The 21,588-nt window shown below is 46.7% G+C and overlaps 1 long non-coding RNA gene across 1 annotated transcript in view; it reads left to right on the top strand.

Annotated features, from left to right (window-relative positions):
• Nucleotides 1-12,800, top strand: part of LOC149363662 (uncharacterized) — a 123,677-nt gene extending 110,877 nt beyond the window's left edge. Inside the window, exon 3 of the long non-coding RNA XR_016288580.1 lies at nt 12,733-12,800. This is a non-coding gene — a long non-coding RNA (uncharacterized LOC149363662). The remainder of the gene's footprint in view (nt 1-12,732) is intronic.
• Nucleotides 12,801-21,588: the final 8,788 nt, after the last annotated feature.

The raw sequence follows: 21,588 nt of genomic DNA, 5'->3' as shown, positions 1-21,588 counted from the left end.
AGAAAGGTTTGCATGAATGAAATGAGGATTGATTCAGTAAGTATAGAAAGCGTTAGCAAGGCTAAACAAAGATTCAGACGATCAATGCAACTCATGTCTCAGAGCATGCTCCCTCCAACAGCAGCGGATGGCATGTTCTAGTCCATCAGTCACCTCTATGGAGCAGCCGGTGTCGTCTGCTGCTGCGCGCCGTAGCAGACGACACGGCCGCGTACGACCACATAACCATGTATAACACACGCTGGATGCTTGGCCACGTTATAGGTGGAACGTTATTCAGGTTAGCCTCTAAGGAAAGGAAAATGAAGGCAATGGAGGGGCAGACGAACAAGAACAGAGGACAAAACAGCAGCATGGGTTTCTATGTGAGTTTCCGCAAGAAGGTTAAGAGCAGAGGAAATACGCGGCCATTCTTCATCAAATCAAACAAAAGTACAATCGATGGGAAACCAATCCATTTCAGCGAGAGTAGCACCCAGCGTTTCGCTAGTTCATCTGGGACTTTTTTTCTCATGCTTCTCATCACCTCTCCAATTTGCAGAGCAGAGCAAAACGCTTAGCTCAGCGAGCCAATTATTAACACGTCGTCTCAGACCAACTATCCCTTCTCCTTTTGCACCCCGCTCGCAAACAGGGTCTATCTTCGCGCCTAGACTTCGCAGCGAAGCACCGGCCGACAAGAGCCTTCCACACGGCTGCTTGCAACACGTACTCGACCGAGCAACGCCTCGAAGCGAACCGGAAGAGCGACTTCCGCGGCCCACATCCACAGACCCACAACATGGTTAAGCAAGCCAGACCCCCCCGCACACACTTCTGGTCTCGCTCGATGCGTGGAAGAGCTTCGTTACCCCAGACAGCTGGCTGCAGCTCCCCTGGCGGGAACCCGGTGAACTTGACAGTGGGCGTAGAGGGAGCGGGGGAAAGAGGGAGTGGACAAGACATGCGTATGTGCCTGGTTGTAGTAGTCGGCATGTGGAGAAGAGAAAGGGAATGAAAGAGTGGAGAGAGTGCAGTCGGCCCCTCCAGTACATACGAAGAAAGAAAGAATCTGAGAGGAAGAGAAGGGGAAAAGGAGGAGGGGGGAGTGGTGTGCGGGGTCGGTAAACCTGGGGCCCAAGTGGAAACTTTTCTGCGCTTTGTTGTCACTGGGTCGACTAACAGCGTGCGGATAACACTAGCCAGACAGGCAAGCCCGCAGGCAGGCAGGCTGGCACGCTGTCGGCGCTGGCAGGATGCTTGGCGTCTCGAAAGGCGGGCGGGTGGCTGGGAGCCCGAAACGCTTGCAACGCTGCAAGAACCGTTGAGGCGAGAAGAGTGAACGCGTAGGTGAGAAGAAGCAGCAAAAGTCTGATAGACAGAAAAAAAAGAAAGAAGAAAAAAAGACGAGAAGCTTTCGGCCTCGGTTCGTCTGTTCGTATGTCTGTGTCTGTCCGCCTCTTTCCCTGTCTCTTTTCTAGAGAAGGCAAGCGGGGAGGGAAGCACAAAATGAAACCTTGCCGGAGGTTTTCCCCGTTAAGATTTGAAACACACCGAGATAAATAATAGCGTCCCGCCGTCCTGCCCTCCGCCACCAGCTCGTCTCTTACCGCTGCTTCCTTCGTTCCACGTTGCTTGTTATTCTTTCTTTTTATTTTTGTTTTTCATTTCGACGTTTTCTTCTCGGTTCGAGGCGGCGTGCAGCGGACCCGGCTGGGAGGCAAGCGTTCTCTCAAAATAAACGCGTTTCTCGCGGCTTCCCGGGAGGTAAGGACAACAAACAAAACGGGCGAAAATTTCGAGCCTCAAGAGTGAAACTGAGCGGACCGCGAGCGTAAAGATCAGTAGCGCGCTTCAAAAAGCAAATTCGTGCTTCTCACTGTACATGTTCTCCTCGCTTTGCACTTTTCGTCTCGTTGCAGTTATCTTTTTTTTTTCTGCCTTACGTCGGAGCTATTTGCAGAAATGCCTGACGAAGCGAGGCCCTATTACATGTTTTTTTGTCTTACGGAAAATATTCGCTTATTAGCCTTGAAAAATGCAGGAGTGTGATTTCGGCGAAAAAAGACAGTGGCATTTTCAAGCTCTCTAATCCAATCTCTACGCTCAGCCGTACTTTCCGAGTCGGTATGCAGTTAAAAGAGGCTATTTCAAAGTGTGTGTGTGTGTGGGGGGGGGGGGGGGGGGGGGGATTTAGAGTCGCTTTCGGATGTTCTAGGAAGGCTAAACATGCCGAAGCAGTGAGCGTGGAAATAAGACCCCCTGTCCATTTCCATACCTTATCGTGAACACTTCCGCCTGCCTTGTCGCACTGAAGAAAATGTTAAAAATTAATGTTGCATTGTTCATTCGGCATCGAAGCTTCCCCACGCGTTTGTTGCCTCTTAAACCGGCGTTAATTCAACCGATCGCTCAGTCATCATAGCTGGAGAAGCTGCTGCAAGTAACTACAAAGTGCGCTCATGCTATACCGATTACAGTTTAATAATAATAATAATAATTGCGAATTACGAAAGCTAAAGGTCACACTCATTTTTCATCATAATGAGCCTGCAAGGTGACACATTTTTCACAGTGATAATGCCACGACTGATTGAGTGCAGCAAATGCTTCTTTAGGGGTTTGTTTCAGACACTGTATTATAGCTCATCCGGGAGCAGAACGGCTTGAAAACGTGAGACTGCAGAGAACGTCGTTAGGCGCTGAAAAAAAAAAAAAAATAAAGATCTGAACGTGGTGGCCTATCTAACGACGTCTTGGAGAACACCCTAAAGTAGTGATGAAGGAGCTTTTGAATACAGCAACCCGATGAGCCAAAACGTTGTATTGATGACAGCGGCCAGCAGCAAATCTTTCGATCCATACCCAACAATTCTGGACAAAAGCATTTTTCAACGGGGAAAAGTTTATGAACGCAGTTTTATCATATATTGTAAAATTTCACCATAACAATCAATACATCCACACATGTCCCGTTAGCAAGCTTGAATTTTCTTGCTATTAACGTTTTTGCGTTCGTCAAAAACGTTCCTCATTGGTTTTCTACGGCAGTCTTAACTGCTCGATTCGAGTGATGACAAAATTTTTGAAAGAAAGATTTGCTATGTGTCCGAAGAATGGACCATCACCTTCAATATTTCCGCAACAGTACCCTACAATAATTCAATTTTCAAAAATTTTTTCCAAGACTGTTGAACATCTTATGGTGTTTCTTCGAATGATAGAACAATATATTCGACTGCAGAACGGCCTTCATAGACTTCAACCGTTAGTCCTGTACATTCGTTAATGCAGTGAATAATTCGAACGCTTTCGTTTCGCGCGAAAAAAAAAAATGGCCACCATGATTTCCGCAGCACCGGGGTAACCCGAAATTTGTGAGAGATGGCGATGAGTTTTGGCGTGCTTCCACGGAGCCGATTATCCTTGGTTTCGGCAAACACACACACACACACACACACACACACACACACACACACACACACACACACACACACACACACACACACACACACACACACACACACACACACACACACACACACACACACACACACACACACACACACACACACACACACACACACACACACACACACACACACACACACACACACACACACACACACACACACACACACACACACACACACACACACACACACACACACACACACACACACACACACACACACACACACACACACACACACACACACACACACACACACACACACACACACACACACACACACACACACACACACACACACACACACACACACACACACACACACACACACACACACACACACACACACACACACACACACACACACACACACACACACACACACACACACACACACACACACACAAAAACAGAACCTATGCCTCAGACTTGTATAGTGACCATGAACGGAATGACAGCGCTCTTCACTACGCCTTCGCGTGACAACTTTACCTGACAAAGGACCAGGCGCTAAGCCCACTGTTCATCGCTCAGCGTTCGCGGAACCCACGTGGAAGAAACTTTGAATTTGAATAAAAAGTTTATCATCTCATCTGATACATAGGGAGGGCCTCCGAATTAAAGGTGCACTGAAGAGGAATCTGAAGTCGTCTTTTTACCGCGGGAACTCAATCTACACGTTCACAGGGTTTTTAGAAACTGCGAATTATTGTCCTGTGCGGTCGATTTCTGCAATTTAAATCGAATTAAACTTCCTGGCTTCCGCCCTTTTTTTTTTAACTCACCGCTGACGGCAGGAGGAGTCAACCAACCTTTCAGCAAGTCCCGCGGCGGCTTGCCGCTCTGCCATCGTAGCGATTGGCGAAAGCAGGGCCCACGCTTATTTTCATTTCCGTGGGCCTAATTTGCAGCTATGTAGCGTCTGACTGGACCAATTTATTCACGGAAACCTAAAAAAAAACAATAAAAGCGAAAGCAAAGCCGCCCCGCAACTGCCTCAAAAGTACTCCACGCGTTAGTTGACTCCTCCTATCGTCTGCGGTGAGTTCAAAAAATGGCGGGAGCCGGGACGCTTAATTCGATTTAAATTAGGAAAATCGGCCACGTAGAACAATAATTCGAAATTTCTGAGAATGCTCGGAACGTGTAGATCGTGTCCTCGCGGTAAAAAGACGAGTTCAGATTCCTCTTTAGTGCACCTTTATGCTGCGCAGGAGCTTGACTAGTCTACCGATCTCTTCTATATTAGACGTAATCGGCAGCAAATGCAAACAGCAGACATAAAACAATACTCCTATTGTCACAAGCAAAACAGTGATTGCTACAAGAAGGAATCAATAGGTATGCATTCACACAATCAATAATTCAAAACTGCTTTAAGAGTCAGAACAAATAAAACTGGCTAAATTGGGCTACTGCTTAGAACATTCGGCAAAAATCATCGTCTCTTCATTTTCTCTTCCTTCATGATGATGATGATGATGATGTCCTCAGGCTTAATGGCACATACCCACGGCGGGGGTTTGGCCAGGGTGCATGGCGGATACAAACGCACTCATGTACAAGGAATGGAGTATTTCTCTCCGTGGAGTATCCTCTTCCTCCTTCTTCTCTTCCTTCTTTCTTCTTCTTTCGTTTGGCTTGGTTTCTCTCTTCTTTATCTTTCTTTTCTTCTTTAGCCTCTACTTATTTTATTCTTTCTGTTCTTATTTTAGACCTTGGCTTCGACTGGCTTGTTGAAGTGGCTTGGCATGGCTTGCGGATTCCTACAACTACTGCTTCAACGGGCTTCAGTCACGAGACCACTCGGGGTGGGGTCCCAGTAGCAAGCGGCACAGCTAAATGGCCCAATATTGAAAACGTATTGGCAGAGACCGGTGCTACTTAAGGACCAGGGCGAAACCATCCATTGCATAATTGGGCCGACTACCTGTGTTGCTTGGGCCAGGCCTCTCGCCGTAAAGTGACGATACTTGTAAATTAGCAAGAGCACGTCAGAGATGAAAGTGTACTCAAAGCACATCTACAATGTAAGCACAGATGTATGACACATAACATAAATACATTAAGAATTAAAGACAGACTGTTGAGAACTACACTGTGCGACTTTTATGTGAAGCACTGCACAGACCTACACTAAACTCATCGACATAATTCCAAATGGAGACAAAGAGTAGCGTCATCCTATGATGACGATAAGAGGTGCTTACATCAGTATGGGTGCGTGTGTCCTCTCTAATCTCGTACTGCGCCTTCTCTCCGCTGGTTCCATCAGTATCAGTTCATTTTTCTGGGCACAAGAGGTGAGATGTTGAAGCATATATTTACATACCTAATGAAGATTCTCATCGCGCTGACGGCTATCTGTTCTACGGGTTCAATAACCGTTTCTTTCACTTCAAAAAACCATGCCTCCATCTATTACCATCGACTGATGCAACAGGCGTAGCGCTATTGCCGTAAGGCAAAGCCCCTTCACGTGGGTGGCAGGCACTGTGGAGTCTTTATCGCCATAGCAACGCAAGAGACGAAAATGAGAGATGAACGAGTGGGAGCTGTTCGGCTCGCATTTGCTCCTTGCGCGCCACTATATCGTCATGGTAACAGCACGACCGGAAAGAAAGAGGCGGTAAGGGATGGCGTCAGGATGTCGCCTACTCAGCTTTGTTTGCGCTTTTTTCCGCCTTGTCGCTGCTGTCATGTGACCATTTCTCAGGGTGCAGGTAACCCTTTATAACCGCAGCGGTGGAGCAATGTACGAGTAGTGGGAACAAGTTTCCTTGGCTGACACTTTCAGCTATCAGTGTAGCGAAGAAGGGTTCTTTTTAAAGTAAAATGGTGGCTATATTAGCCCCATTTTTAAGAGTACAAGGAAGATAAAAAGTGCTTCGATGTACGAAGAGCAATTTATCAAACTGTGCCTAAAGCATGAACATAGCAGCCAGTATGTTCAGGGACATAAATGCACGTACATTGAGTGCTTAGAATTTAATGCGTGCCAATTTATTCCCATAATGTGGCTCATCTGCAAAAACTGTGAATATAAATTAAGATTACGAAACACTATCACGTGTATCCCGATAGCACGTCTGATTGTATACAACTGGAGTAGAATTGAGTTAACGTGTAGTATTCATCGGTTCCCGCAGTGCGCCAAGTTTTATGCTGATTAAATTCGATAAGTGCATCATCAGAAAGAGCTACGAAGCGATAAGCTCTGAATACGATACGGGAAAATAGCGCATTTCGCTGAAAAGTTAGTGCTGAAGTCTAGAACTCCGATTCATGGTGAGCCGATGCCATACAGGGTGTTTCGCTTAAATTGCACAATTTCTAAATATAGGCTTTTTAAGTTAGAACAGCGCTTTTTTTTTTCGGAATAGTATTGTCAGCGGTGTAGCACATCAGAATACAACTCAGACGCGCTAACCGGTAGGCTGGTTAACTAACACTGATTAGTTAACTTTAACTATTATTGTTATGCTCCTTAAAGGGATACTGAGGCGGTTTTCGAATCAGCTAACCTTCTAGGGTTTTGAAGTAGTGTCATTGCTGATCACGTCTGTGAAATTATTGTTTCGATTTTGGCTAAAACAGCGGCGCAATCACCAATTAAAAACGCGATGTTCAAAATTCCCGCGCCCCGCGCGAGCGCAGGAGAGGGGAACAGCGGAGAGGGAAACCTCGTCCATGTCGGCCAGCGTGACGTCATGTTGAGGAGCCGGGGATGCTTCGGCGCACCCGAGCGCGCTTTCAGCGCGCGTTGTTTCTCGTGCTGCATGCGTTGTTCCTCGTACTGCGTGCGTTGCGACATACAAAACGTGTCAGCCGATCTTGAGAATCAGATTCAACAGGTACTACTCTGCGTTCGTGTCCACGAACAACTACGGCCGCGACTGTGTCGTCTTCCACTGTTTTCCGCAATACTACAAGCTCGCAGCACAACCGCTCGCTGCTGTGACGAAGAATTCAAGCCGACTAAAGCAAGCTTACTCTGCTCGACACACTTTCGTAAGAGCGGCTACAGGCAGAGCTTGTCCTAGTGTGATCTCTGGAGATTTCTGTCGAAAAGGCGCGGCTGAACCATGACACAGTTCCATCGATTTCCTCGCGCATAAGAGGCGTGTCACCATTCCGAAGAAGCGCCTCTTTTAAAAGTAGAAACATGCTCACTTAGCCCCTGAAGAAACCTTATAGAGGCTTAAGCATGTGTCGCTCTCCTCAGCTTAGGTGCGGCCAGACCACCTGAGACGTGCTCAGCAAGGCTCGGTTAGTGATTTTATACTCGGTTCGACGTGTCCAAGCAAGCAAGCAAGCAAGCAGAGCAAAGCACAATAAAGCAAAGCAAGCAAGCATCGAAGCTCTTCATATGCGGCATCTCTAATCCTAGCTAAGCAATTAATATGAAAGCGTTCGACGTTGATTTCGGATGCAAATTTATGAGAGAAATGAATGCCAACCGAGTTTTTGCAAAAAAACACCGCAACCTTACTCGGTTTCTTCATCAAGTTGTGGCAGCGGGCGAGTTGCAGCTAGCTTGGCTTTTAAACACACATATAGTTGGCAACTACTTCACTGAACCTAAACTGCAAATCTAGGAAGGGCGAACGTTTCCGAGGCAGCGATTAATATTTTCTGGCATCTGCTGAACGCGCCAGGAGTGAAGCGTATTTGTGCGCGTATTTGGCTTGGTTTCCAGCGCACCATGATTGCGTCACTATCTTGTGGTCACATGCCTCGCAGTGCTTGGCCACTGCGCTTCGCTAATTTTGACACCAACTTTGTGCTCCTTCATCGTTCACTTGAAATACTTTCTTGCCCCAACCTGCAACGCCGGGTATTGAGAACAGGATTTACACAGTGCTTTGGGCCTTTTCTTTAGGATGACGCTCTTCCGGGCGAGCCAGGAGGCGTCCGGTGGTGGTAATTGACTTACTTGAGTATTGTTCGCACCCCTTCCTTTCCGAGAATACGAGCCGATGTTGTGCTGGCACCTTTTACGCATGGTCTGTATCGCGTCTTTGACGCTGGCGTATGCTTGTGCTAGGCATAGAATTTTTTGCTTGTGTCTTTTTTGGTTTCAGGCGATACGTGGAATGAGCAAAGTGTAGTATCTTTTACTTCGGTGGTCAGTAAAAAAAAATAGTCGCCGTATTCGCTTTTACAACGACACGGAAAGCTGCGATCTGCCCTCAACGCAGCGCCGGATCCGCATCGGCAGCTGCTCCAGTCCTCAAAGTGACGTCACGACCTCTCTTGACCAATCACGGGCGGCGGCGCGCCGCGCGGCGTGCCCCGCGGCACAGGCCGCATATTTCGGCTAAAAAAGGCAATTCGCGCTTGTTTTTGTCTTATTTGGATGCAATATTCCAGTATATAGCATGAAAAACTATAGGATGCCGCTGCCAGCCCGATTTTCAGAAAAAGTGCTTCAGTCTCCCTTTAATTCTTGAGATCCGTGTAGCCCACCGTAAGTAGTATCCATATCAGTTTTAAAATTTCGAAAACGCGGTCCCCCTCGGCACTGTGGCCCAACAAATTTTGGCTACATCGCGCCAAAATACATGGGTTTTCGATAAGCTTGCAGGCAAAGCAACGTCTCCAGTGCACGTAACTCGTCGAAATAGCCAAAATTTGTTGGGCTACAACACCGAGGGGGACAACGTTTTCGAAATTCCAAAAATTGGTATGGATATTTCTTACGGTGAGCTACACGCCTCTAAGTAATAGTTAAAAAGTTAACTATTCAATATTAGTTAGCCAGTCAGCTAGTCGTCTTATCTTGTTTCTGATGCACTACGCCGCTCACAATGCTATGCCGAAAACAGCGGTTTTCTAGTTCAAAAAGCCCATTTCTAAAAATTGTGCAACGTCCCAGGTGAAACACCCTGTATATTTTCGTCTTCTTTCATCGCGTCGGTAGGAATCGCAGTGCAGGGTTGCGAGCACAAAGGTCAACGCTACCGTCATTATCGGCGTACCGCGAGCTCTGCTCAAATGCGAAGGAGTCACGTTCCACGGTACCAAAATGGCCGACCAGCGACAAAGGCCCAGGGAGCACCCTAGGGCAACCGCTCTTGAAATGGCTCTTATGCTCCGCTTTGGCATTCTCTCGTCCTGTCGGTGGCAGTCGACTACACAGCTGTTATCCATAGCGAAGGTCGCCAACCCTGAAAGCGAAAACCTTCGTAATTGTCTCCGCACCGACTCATCCACCGCACAAAGGAATAAGGAATCACGACTCCAGAACGGTCGTTGCTAACGCAACCGCGCCTCCAGCACAACCAAACAAAGACAGCCCGAGGCAGCGCTTTCCGCTGGTGAAACATTCAAGACTGAGACGGAAAAGCCCTTTGTTCGGAAGGGAAGAAGTGCTAACCCCCCTCCCCAAACTTTTGGGGCAAGCGACAGTTCGGTTTTCTCTTCACGGTGATTCCACATTCATTAATCGCACCTACGAGCCAGTATTTTTCACCTCCGTGACGCAATCACAGCGCGAATCTCTTACTCAATTGGCGATCGAATTAGGTAAGTTGGCGACGTTTCACGTAAGTAAATATGGCGGATTATAACACACGCTATTGTTGGTGCGAACGCGTTGCCATTTTCAGCGTCTATAAATCGCTCACGGCCCAAGGAACAGTCGCGTGTTTTCTACTAACCGGATGGCGCTGCCATCTGGCTAAGCCAAACATGACCAGTTGCCGCATCCTTTGGAATGAGCCGCAGTATAATAACTAGGTGCTTTCGTTGAAGGAAGAAAAAAGTCTAGGAGATCTCAAACGTTGAATACGCGGGTGTTGTGGTAGGGTATCCCCTATAAGAGGTGCGAGCGCGGCGAAATTCTAAATGCGTGATAGAAGACAGGTATAAAAAGCTACACTCTAAGCACTAATACGGCTATATGGGAGTAAAAAGGGAGTTTACTCCCTTTTCTACTCCTTTCTGTTTAGAATGTACCATCGAAAGTTACAAGAAGGCTACACTAGTTGCAGAAGCCACCGACTAGCCCATACCAAAATTTTGATCAACAGCGATATGTTTGCAACGCTGAGATTAAGGTTGTATTCATCAGGCTTCATCTCTACTCTTCCCGTACCAAAAGCTTGCCGGTGATTGAATAAACCATCTATTCTAGTTCGATGCCATTTTCATTCTTATCGCACTACGCCATAGCTCCAGTGATAGCACGACCTGGCTATTCCTGGAGTCCGACAGTCAGTCCAACGGAAATAGAACAGAACTGAGGGTGATTAAATGGATAATTATATTATGCTGGCCGTAATGTTCGGTTTATCAAAGTTTCAGGTAACTATGTTTCTCAAGAATTTATACTGCTCGGTAAAGAAAAAAAATGCTAACAGCGATGCAGAAACACCCGCTCAAAAGAGGTATAGGGAGATAAAAGGAGAACAAGAACACCTATAGCGCTATGTTGCCCTGGTATCGCTTACTTTTTTCGTCTCTCCATAGTGCTATAGTCCACTATGCTTTGCTCCAAAGCATCCTGTAAGGCTCAGAACCAACTAGCGCAATAACGCGCAGATTCTGGCCAGTTGGTTATCCATTCTACTGTCCTCTATATTTTACGCCACCGCTTGCCTCATGTCCTTTCCGTTGTTTTTTTTTTTGCTTTTTCAATGAGGAGTTTTGTATCACACTAAGCTAGCCCATCGACCTCTTCAAAGAGATCTATACCGTTTGTATACCGTTAATGCACACACATCCCACTCATCACCGCGTCAGCGAATTATTCGGTACAGCGAATCTCGCCTACGGAAGACCACTGAGCGAGAAGCACCCTCACCCTGTCTTTTAACACCATGTCTGCCCGGCCGATTTTCTCACGCGAGCGCATCGGCCAAAGCCTGCCATCTCGCCTCAGAAACCCGACTGCAAAGTGCAGGGTCCCATGGAACCATAGAGCCAGCAGAAAGCGATTCGAGATGGGGCTGGCAGAACATAAGTGCCTCCTTCACGCAGCCGTTCGTGCATGATGATACGGTAAGTGCAGACGCGAGAAAAAAAAATAAAACGGCGAGGAGAACGGTGTGAATACGGGAGGGAGAGGGAGGTGTGGTCCCTTCACCGGTCTCCGGCCGCGTGAAGGATCGCCTCCTTCCACGGCCTCCGACGGCCGCTGGGGCGCTGATGATCTCGTTAGCTATTCCGCGGGTCCCTCATTACCATATATCGACTATCCCGGCCGCCAACAAGGCTCGCTTCGGCTTTGGAGCCGATGTGTCCTTGTGGAAGCGCTGTATAGGTGAAGACGTACACGCCAATGGCGGTATTCCGTGTGGGAACAGGGTGGCCGGGCGAAAGCACGGTGGTGATGCTGACGAAGCCGCATCTTCCCTAACAAAACACCTGAGGCCTAGCGAGGCCTAGGTTTAGCTAGGGAAGGCTCGTGCCGGCTTCAACGGCGGCGGGAGACGAAGGTCGGCATTGCATCGTCTCACATCACGCAGCGCTTAACGGCCCTGGCGGCCTTGAGGAGAACTCTACGCCCCGAGGCACGCGAGCCGCGCTTTTCCATCTCTTCCGGGCCTCGCCTTGCGGGCGCAGGAAACCCCTCTTAACGCGGCGCGGATATCACCTGGAGCAATACGCCTTCGGCCGTAATCTCGTTTGCATAATTCAAGCGGACTCGGCTAACTCCTCCGCTGCTGCCGTACGTAGTTATCGCGGGCGTACTCGGCGCTTTCCCCTCGGTATTGCGGTACGAGTGCTGCAGAGGATAGGGAGGAAGCGCTGCAGAAGTATACTAGTGGGAGTAGAGTGCGCAGTGCATGGTATAGAAGCGGTATAGTGGTAGCAGTAATAACAGCTGGGCACCTAGCGGACAGCGCTTGCCTTCAGCTGCTTTCTTTTTTGCCACTCAATGTCGAAACGTGTCTACAAATGAAGAGAGAGAGAGAGAGAGAGAGAGAGAGAGAGAGAAAAAAACTTTTAAGGGTGGTCGGGGCTCCGAAAATGAATCACCCCTTTGTATTCAAACAATCCCGCAGTATGATGTGTGGTGGCGTTTCTTTCGTTCAATTGGTTACTTACATTTTATTACGTTTTCAAAACGTTTTGAGGTTACTTTGTTTAACGTGTGGTACTGTAAGCATGGCGCAAAGAAGTGCTTGCAAACGAGATAAGAAAGGGCTTTGTTACTTTCTTCTAGACATTTTGTTACTAGCGTAAACGGGAAATTTCGCCATCTGTACAGGTCGCAGTGAAGTTTCGAGAGTATTTCAGTGTTAAGTCAGCTGGGAAATGCAATTCTCTCGTAGGTCCTGACGAGCTGCGGTGAAAAGTTGATTGGGAGAGAGGCTGTACACGAACGGATCTAAAAACGTGGTCAGTAATGAATGTTCCACTCACTCACTCACTCACATGCTCGCTCGCTCACTCACTCACTATCAATCACTCACTATCGCTCACTCACTCACTATCACTCACTCACTCACTCACTCACTCACTCACTCACTCACTCACTCACTCACTCACTCACTCACTCACTCACTCACTCACTCACTCACTCACTCACTCACTCACTCACTCACTCACTCACTCACTCACTCACTCACTCACTCACTCACTCACTCACTCACTCACTCACTCACTCACTCACTCACTCACTCACTCACTCACTCACTCACTCACTCACTCACTCACTCACTCACTCACTCACTCACTCACTCACTCACTCACTCACTCACTCACTCTACGAAGAAACAAGTCGGGGTCATTATTATTGCGGCGGTTACCGTCTTTGTTGTCCAGACTCTTTGCTGTCCAGCCATAACGAGATGCAAATTATAATCTTGACTACCAAACGCGCGAAATGAAGCCAATTTGCATGCCTGCCTCGAGCGTCAGACGCATGATTAAAATCGGTCGTAACATGGCCTTTCAATCTCGAGCGCTTTTCGCATAAGCGCACAAAGGGGCAGAATAAAGTGACTGCGCATGCAGTGACCGAGTTTCGAGAGTACACTTCTTGGACCGCCGTTCACATCGCCTTGGTGCTTCATTAGCGTTACTTTTCAGAATATTTAAAATATTTTTTTTACTTTCCTGGCGTACATAAAAGTTTCTTCGAAGCGCCTTTTCCAAAATTAACGTCTTTTTCCACCTCAATAGAGCTTCTCTACGAGTTCACACGCTAAAATTGGGTCATTAGCAAGTCAGTCCTGCCTGCCTTTGCAAGCACTCACTGCGGACGCGGTCTTGAGATTCAGGACTTCGAGCGCAGATGCTTTTAGACGATGCTTAGAATCTGCATTGCTAAGTCACATGAAGCTGAAGCAGGACAAATGATCAAACGTTGTCGCGCTCTATTTATTGCTTTTGTCAGCTGCCAAAGAGAGTCGTAGTGTTTTGTCGAAGAAAGAAATAGGAAAACCTTACAACTTGGCAACTGCACGCGCGACGGCTGTACGCAATAAGGGTGTTTCATTTTAAACATTACACAGCTTTTAAAGGTAAGCTTTATAGTTAGAAGAGCGCTTTCTTCGGCACAGCATTGTCATGGGTGTATTACGTAATAATACACTAAGACTTGCTAACTAGTAGGCCGGTTAGCTAATATTGAAAGGTGAATGTTTTAACTATTACCATTAGGCTCCTTAATTACAGAGACGCGTGTAGCCCGCAGTAATTAATATCCATATCAGTTTTTAGAATTTAGAAACCGCAGATACCCTCGGCTCTGTGGCCCAATAAATGCTGCCTACATCGCGTCAAAACATATGAGCATTCGAGAAGCTTGCAGGCAAAACAACCTCTCCAGTTCACGTAACCCGTCGAAATAGCCAACATTTGTTGCACCACAGAGCCGAGGGTACCCGCGTTTCCGAAATTTTAAAAACTGTTATGGATACTGCTAACGGTGGGCTACACGCCCCTCAGTAATTAAGGAGCCCAATAGTAATAGTTAAAAGTTAGCTATTCAAGTTTAGTTAACCAGCCCGCTATGTTAGCACGTCTTAGAGTATTCTTATATAATACAACACTGACAATGCTATGCAGAATAAAATCGCGCTTCTAACTCAAAAAGCCTATTTTTAGTAAAATGCGTAACGTCTTAGGTGAAGCACCCTGTATGCGTTCCGTTGGCTTTCTCACGGCACAAATGTTTTATTTTGCGCCAGTTTTTTCTGTAACGCCTTCGGATCCTGAAACTTTGAAAAGGAATGAATGAATGAAAGAATGTCAGCATTTTCAGCGGCAATTCTAACTCTCGACAGACCGGGTTCAATCACCAAGGCTGGAAACGCAAAGTTATTGATTCATGCATACGCTCAAATCATTTTCACCCGACAAGAAAACAATTCCCGGTTAGATGAAGTTCGTGGGTCCAGCGAACGTATAGCCATGACTTCAAATTGCATTTTATGTACTCAAAGCTCGGAAAGCCCGGGTTTTTATATTTGATCCGGAGGTGTTCGTGCAATCGACATTTAAGAAATAACGATGTAAGTGATATATTCCGCGAACGAAATATGCGACGATAACTGCGTGATAGCCATCTGACTCGCCAACCTGCTCATAGTTCTCGGCGCTCCTGCGAGCAAATTAGGTTCAGGAAATAAAAGAACAAATAGCAAAAGGATAAACAAACAAGTACTGAAAAACAGGGATGATAAGGGATGATAGCCAGGTAAAATGTCTGGTTGACAACTCTATATGCTTTTGCAAAAAAATAAAAATAAAAATAAATAAATAAATATTAATTTCTAGCCATATCCGTCTTCCAAAAAGAAAAACGATTCCACGATCCGTAGGGGGTTACTTTCTCAAACCCCGGTGTTTTAGTATTACCGTTTTCAACTATTTTTGAAATTTGTACAAAATTTGTACATCCGTGTAAAAAGTCACCATTATTGTATTCTGTTGGAGAAATAATGATTTGTCTTTTTTGGTGCCTGGATATACTACTGCGGCGGAAAAATATTTATCTTGAGCTTCAATGATAAAAGGCCACTGAAATCGTTAGGTTAAAAAATATAGAGGCACAAAAAGCGCCCTGAAAAAAAAAAAAATCCCTGAACACCTAAAGGAATATTACCACCGTCCGTCATAGCCATGATCAAAAAGCTCCACGCGCCGAGAGAATTACGTACAGAAATAGTTGACGCCCTTCCTTCTGCATGCGCACTGACACAGAGTAGGCGTACGAAATACTTACCTATAAAGCCGCTAGAAATAGGGACGCCGAAATCTCTTCAAAAATTTTCCCCAACATTCATAGTAACGAAAGTGTATCTGGCCCCCTGAATCTTCGCCCACGTTTCCCGCGTTCATGGCGGTCGGGGTTCTTTGAAGCAGTCCTAATCTGAGCTTTTACGGACAGAGCATTGTGCACGCATAGTATATAGAAGCATACATCAGTGATAAATTCGTTTCCACCGTCCGCCATTAATTCGTATTTTATATAGCCATAGTTACCCCAGCTTCAAGCGTTATATACCGAATGCAAGAACACGGGAAGTATTAAAAAAAAAAGGGAAAGAGCTTTCGGCACGTGGTGGGAAAGAAACACAACGCTGAAATGAACAACCCTTTACAACGGGATCTCCTAGAAACGCGTGCCGCTCGTACAAAGCAAGAGCTTCGTCTCTTTAAATTTTTCATTTCTCTCCGCGAACGTATCAGCCTCGAATAACACCATCTGTCGGGCTAGTTGGTTGCGATCCATATGTATCAGCAGCGCGAACACCACACAGGAAGAAGAAGGAGAAGAAGGTAAAGAGCGCTGAACTTTAACTCTAGAAACCGCATCGCGTTTTGTTCTGGGAATTCATGAGTAACTTCAAGAGGTGATATAGTATTATAAAAAATGTGGAGGACTTGAGTTGCTTCTGTTTTAAAGGCTTCAGTGTCGCAATCTAAGAGGACCAGGAAGTCATCGACGTACCGGAAAATTTTTAGAACGCTTGAAGACTCAAGCTTGTCCTTCAAGGATCTGTCATGCATAGCGAGGAAAAGGTCGCTCAAAATGGGGGCGATGCATGACCCTATACATATGCCTTGCTTTTGTATGAATCTCGAACCGTTCCACTCTGCCACTGTTGATTTTAGGTAAGCGCATAGCAATTCAATGAAGCCATCCGCAGAAACGCCACACTCATTTTGGAAGGCCACCACACCGTGTCTATCGATGGCGTCACGAACACATTGTATGAGGGCATCCTGAGGAATGGAATGGAATAGCAAGGCATATGTATAGGGTCATGCATCGCCCCCATTTTGAGCGACCTTTTCCTCGCTATGCATGACAGATCCTTGAAGGACAAGCTTGAGTCTTCAAGCGTTCTAAAAATTTTCCGGTACGTCGATGACTTCCTGGTCCTCTTAGATTGCGACACTGAAGCCTTTAAAACAGAAGCAACTCAAGTCCTCCACATTTTTTATAATACTATATCACCTCTTGAAGTTACTCATGAATTCCCAGAACAAAACGCGATGCGGTTTCTAGAGTTAAAGTTCAGCGCTCTTTACCTTCTTCTCCTTCTTCTTCCTGTGTGGTGTTCGCGCTGCTGATACATATGGATCGCAACCAACTAGCCCGACAGATGGTGTTATTCAAGTACATTTCTTGTTCTACGGGCCCTTTCCTTTCTTCAGAAACTGATCCCGGCTACGTATTATACCTCGCCGCGGCATCCTCCTGCCAGGGAAGAATTCTCGGCTTCTGCATTCGACGCAAGGTGCTCCCACCTGAACTTCTGAAGCTGTTCGGCGGCATCCAGCCCACTGTCGGCCATGCCACCCGCCTGTGCAAAATCTTGCGTTCGGAATGGCAGCACCAGGCGAGCCTCCACAGAGAACACCTGCGGTTAATGGTGTTCACATCGACGCCAATGCCAGCAGCATCAAGGAAATGGCGTGAAGTTGCGACACAAGTCAGCCGAATGACAGAGTGCCTCTGGCAGCAGGCACTTCCGTGCTTGCGTGCTCTCGTGCCTCCAAAGCAGAAAAAGACTGGAAACCCCGTCCACCTCGTGGGAGGTGTCAGGAGCATCCCAGAGGAAGTCCAGCGTTTCCTTGGTCACGGACCCAAGTTCGCGGTGGAACCGAGGAGGACAGCGCCGGAAATGTTGACCATGGTCAGGCAAGTTTCTAGCCTCGCCCCAGCGGCGGAGGCGGATCGATGTACCGCGGACGGAGTGGACCTGGTCACGCGTTGTAGCGCCGAAAGGCACAGGTTCCCAATCAAGAAGACTGTCTCATTTTTAATGAAGGAAAATTTGTCCTTGTTAACCGCCGACAAGGAGGGAGGTTTTGCCGTCCTTCCGAAACGCGTGTTCATGTCAAAGGCCGCGGAAGCAGTTCAAGCAAATTTTGTAAAATGCACAACATCCGAATCAAAACTAAGGAGTAATGCGAAGAAGCTGTGCCAGCAACTGAATTTAGATAACCTTTCACGCACAATACAAAGGAAAAAGACTGGCTGTCTAGAAATGTTTTTTACCGCGAAGACGCATAAGACTGGATGCCCTTTGCGTGTGATTGTGTCGGAGAAGCTAACCTGGCAAAAAGAAGTCGCCAAATTTCTCCAAAGCAACCTCAAGCGACTTCCAGTCAATGACCCCTTTCTAGCAAAAAACACCGAAGAAGTTGTCAGATTCTTGCACGAAAACAGAGCAAAGTTGTTCAATGGCTTCTCCATTGACATAAAGGACCTGTTTTATTCCATTCCTCAGGATGCCCTCATACAATGTGTTCGTGACGCCATCGATAGACACGGTGTGGTGGCCTTCCAAAATGAGTGTGGCGTTTCTGCGGATGGCTTCATTGAATTGCTATGCGCTTACCTAAAATCAACAGTGGCAGAGTGGAACGGTTCGAGATTCATACAAAAGCAAGGCATATGTATAGGGTCATGCATCGCCCCCATTTTGAGCGACCTTTTCCTCGCTATGCATGACAGATCCTTGAAGGACAAGCTTGAGTCTTCAAGCGTTCTAAAAATTTTCCGGTACGTCGATGACTTCCTGGTCCTCTTAGATTGCGACACTGAAGCCTTTAAAACAGAAGCAACTCAAGTCCTCCACATTTTTTATAATACTATATCACCTCTTGAAGTTACTCATGAATTCCCAGAACAAAACGCGATGCGGTTTCTAGAGTTAAAGTTCAGCGCTCTTTACCTTCTTCTCCTTCTTCTTCCTGTGTGGTGTTCGCGCTGCTGATACATATGTATCAGCCTCGTAGATTTCGGAGCCCGGGGCCTTTTCTTCCCCCGAGTCCGCAAGCAGGTTTAATTTTATCCGACTAAAAAAATCACCGCCCCCTTATTTTTTACTAAAGGGCATACAACGCACGTGGAGAAGGTATTCCCAGAGACAAAGCGCGTCTTCTTCACCTTGCATTGCATTTTTTTTTAGCAGCTTCCCTATATTCGCGCGAAGAGAGCATAAGATTGGTCGGACCTGTCTTGAATTCTTAAATTTAAATGGCACGGAAGACTTGACTCCCTACAAGAAAGCTCAGTGAGGAAAGTAATAATACCTGGATCACGCCGAAACGAGAAAGTACCGTGGGTTGGAGTCCAATTCGACTGAAAACGACGTAGGCGAGCCAACGAGCCCACACGTCCACAACGACTTCGCTGTTAAGAGGATTCGGCCCCCACTTAGAAAGCATGCGAGCGACACCCGGTATCGCTTATTTATTGCGTGCGGGTGGGTGGTTTCCATTTAAGAGGCCAAGGCAGGAGCGGTCACGTGATTGAAAACAGGTACGCGGGCATGCAGTCTCTGTTGAAGTTAAGCAGGCCACAGCATTGCGTATAGGTGACCAGAGGTCAGCGTTCACTGTAAATCCATATCAAAATGGTCTATAGATAGTGTGTAGACTTCTTATAGACCTATTGCCTCCCTTTCTTTTTGTCCATTCATAGTCTGTAGGCTTTTTATAGACAAAAATCTGGTAAAAGTGTATAGTCATAAATCTATAGAGTGTCTATAACATTTGTAATGCCTATAGACTACTCTATAGGATTCGTTTATAGAGAGCTTATAGACTTTATAAACAGAAGTCTATAGAAAGTCTATAGACTGTCTAACTTTTTTTGTAAAGGAAGTGAGCAGGACAATCTCCTCCGCACCTAAAGAGTAACCAAGGGTTGCAAGATTTTGGCGCGCACCCGAAGGGCATGATTTCGACACAGCGTTCACAGTCCGGCCATTTATACATGATGGTTTCTGGGTGTTTAACGTCCCAAAGCGACTCAAGCTATGAGCGACGCCGTAGTGGAGAACTCCGGATATTCTCAACTACCTAGCTGGAGTTGAGTACATTAACGCGCACTGACGTCGCACAGTAAACGGGCCTCTAACATTGCGCCCCGAGATCCGTAACCACTTAGCCGCCACGGCGGCTGCCAGTCATTTATGAACAGAAGTATTTAGTTAATATACAACGAACTATCGTTGTTGATGTGCGAGAGAAAAAGTACACTATTTCTTGTTTGAGCTTCGCAGTACTTTTCCAAGTGCGACGAAGAAACGCATTTCAATCCTGGCTTTTAAGCGTTACCTTTCATATTGCATTCGACTGTATATAACAACAGCGATGTAAGAAACAGAGACACAGATCAGATGAAAAGCAAAAGGGGGAGGGGCATAAGGAGTAAAATTATACGAACTTGAATAGCAGGACAGTAAATATAGAGCACAACTGTAAAATATCAAGCCCAGTGAGGCTATTCCGTAGTTCAGAGACGTCACAACATTCAACACGGAGCACGTCAGAGCGATGATGAGGCCAGGGCGAGTTATTTTATGGTTTATGGGGTTTAACGTTCCAAAGCGACTCAGGATATATGAGGGACGCCGTAGTGAAGGGCTCCGGAAATTTCGACCACGTGGGGTTCTTTAACGTGCACTGACATCGCACAGCACACGGGCCTCTAGAATTTCGCCTCCATCGAAATTCGACCGCCAGCTGCCGGTATCGAAAGTGCGTCTTTCGGGTCAGCAGCCGACCGCCATAGCCACTGAGCCACCGCCGCGACTTTAAGTTTATTTTAAGTTATTTGAGTTTATTTTAGGTTATTTTAAGAAAGAAAGCAGCCGCCACGGTTGCTCAGGGGTTATGAGCTCGGCTGCTGACCCGAAAGACGCGGGCTCGATTCCAGCCACAGAGGCCGAATTTCCATGGAGGCGAAATTCTAGAGGCCAGTACACTGTGAGATGTCAATGCACGTTAAAGAACACAGGCGGTCGAAATTTCCGGAGCCCTCCACTACGGCGTCCCTCATAGCCTGAGTCACTTTGGGACGTTGAGTACCCATAAACAATAGGAATAAAAGCAGCGTAGCATTTTCCGGCGTAGCTGTTGTTTAAGCAGAATTATGCGACAGTATACAAGTAATGAGTGGAGTGGTTTGCAAAAGCCATGATTCTCTCCTTTGTCCGACGCTTTAGGATTTAGCATGACGCGTTAGCTTGAAAGACTAGTGTTTGTAAAAAGATAAAATATAAGCTCATATTGGGGAGGAGGATGGGGGGGGGGGGGGGGACAGCGAGGTGGACTCGAATTCAGGACTTTCAGTAACTGTTTCCTTTGTCTTTTTTCTTCCTCGTTTACTGCCTCGCGACTGGGAGACCGAGGCCACGACAAATTAGTTGGCACTAAGCCGCAAGCTCCCCTCAGTGAAAGCTGCGCCTTGCTCACATACACGGGCCCCCGTCCTTGAGCTTAATTTTGCAATCTCCAATTTTTCTTTTTATCCTTGTGCCCAAGCCAATTTTCGTCTCATTTTTTTTTTATTTCACTATCTCCTTCCGTCTTCTCAAGCCAATATGCAGTGTTTATATACGAAGACGACGGTGCTGAAAGCGGACACGGCGCTCTTTTCTGTCTTACTTCCTATCTGCCAACTTTTCTTCTTTCCGCCTGTCTCCACATTTTTTCTTCCAACTTCCCTTTTTTCGGTCGGCCACTGTTTAGGTCCCACCATGCATAACAGTTTGTTAAGGCAGCCAGCGCCCCCTACATTATTTTTTTTTTGTGCGAAAGCGCTACTTCATTAGCAATCCTGAAAAAGCCGAGGTATGTGTGAAGCCTCTCTCGAACATATACAGAAATAAAGTAAATATTGCCGTGACTGGGTTTCCAACCCACGGCGGCGCAAA

This window comes from Amblyomma mixtum, chromosome 2 (assembly GCF_055824585.1).
Source record: "Amblyomma mixtum isolate Tamu chromosome 2, ASM5582458v1, whole genome shotgun sequence".
Lineage (NCBI taxonomy): Eukaryota > Metazoa > Arthropoda > Arachnida > Ixodida > Ixodidae > Amblyomma > Amblyomma mixtum.
The sequence above is the reverse complement of the archived record's forward strand: the minus strand, read 5'-3'. Positions and strand labels throughout refer to the sequence as shown.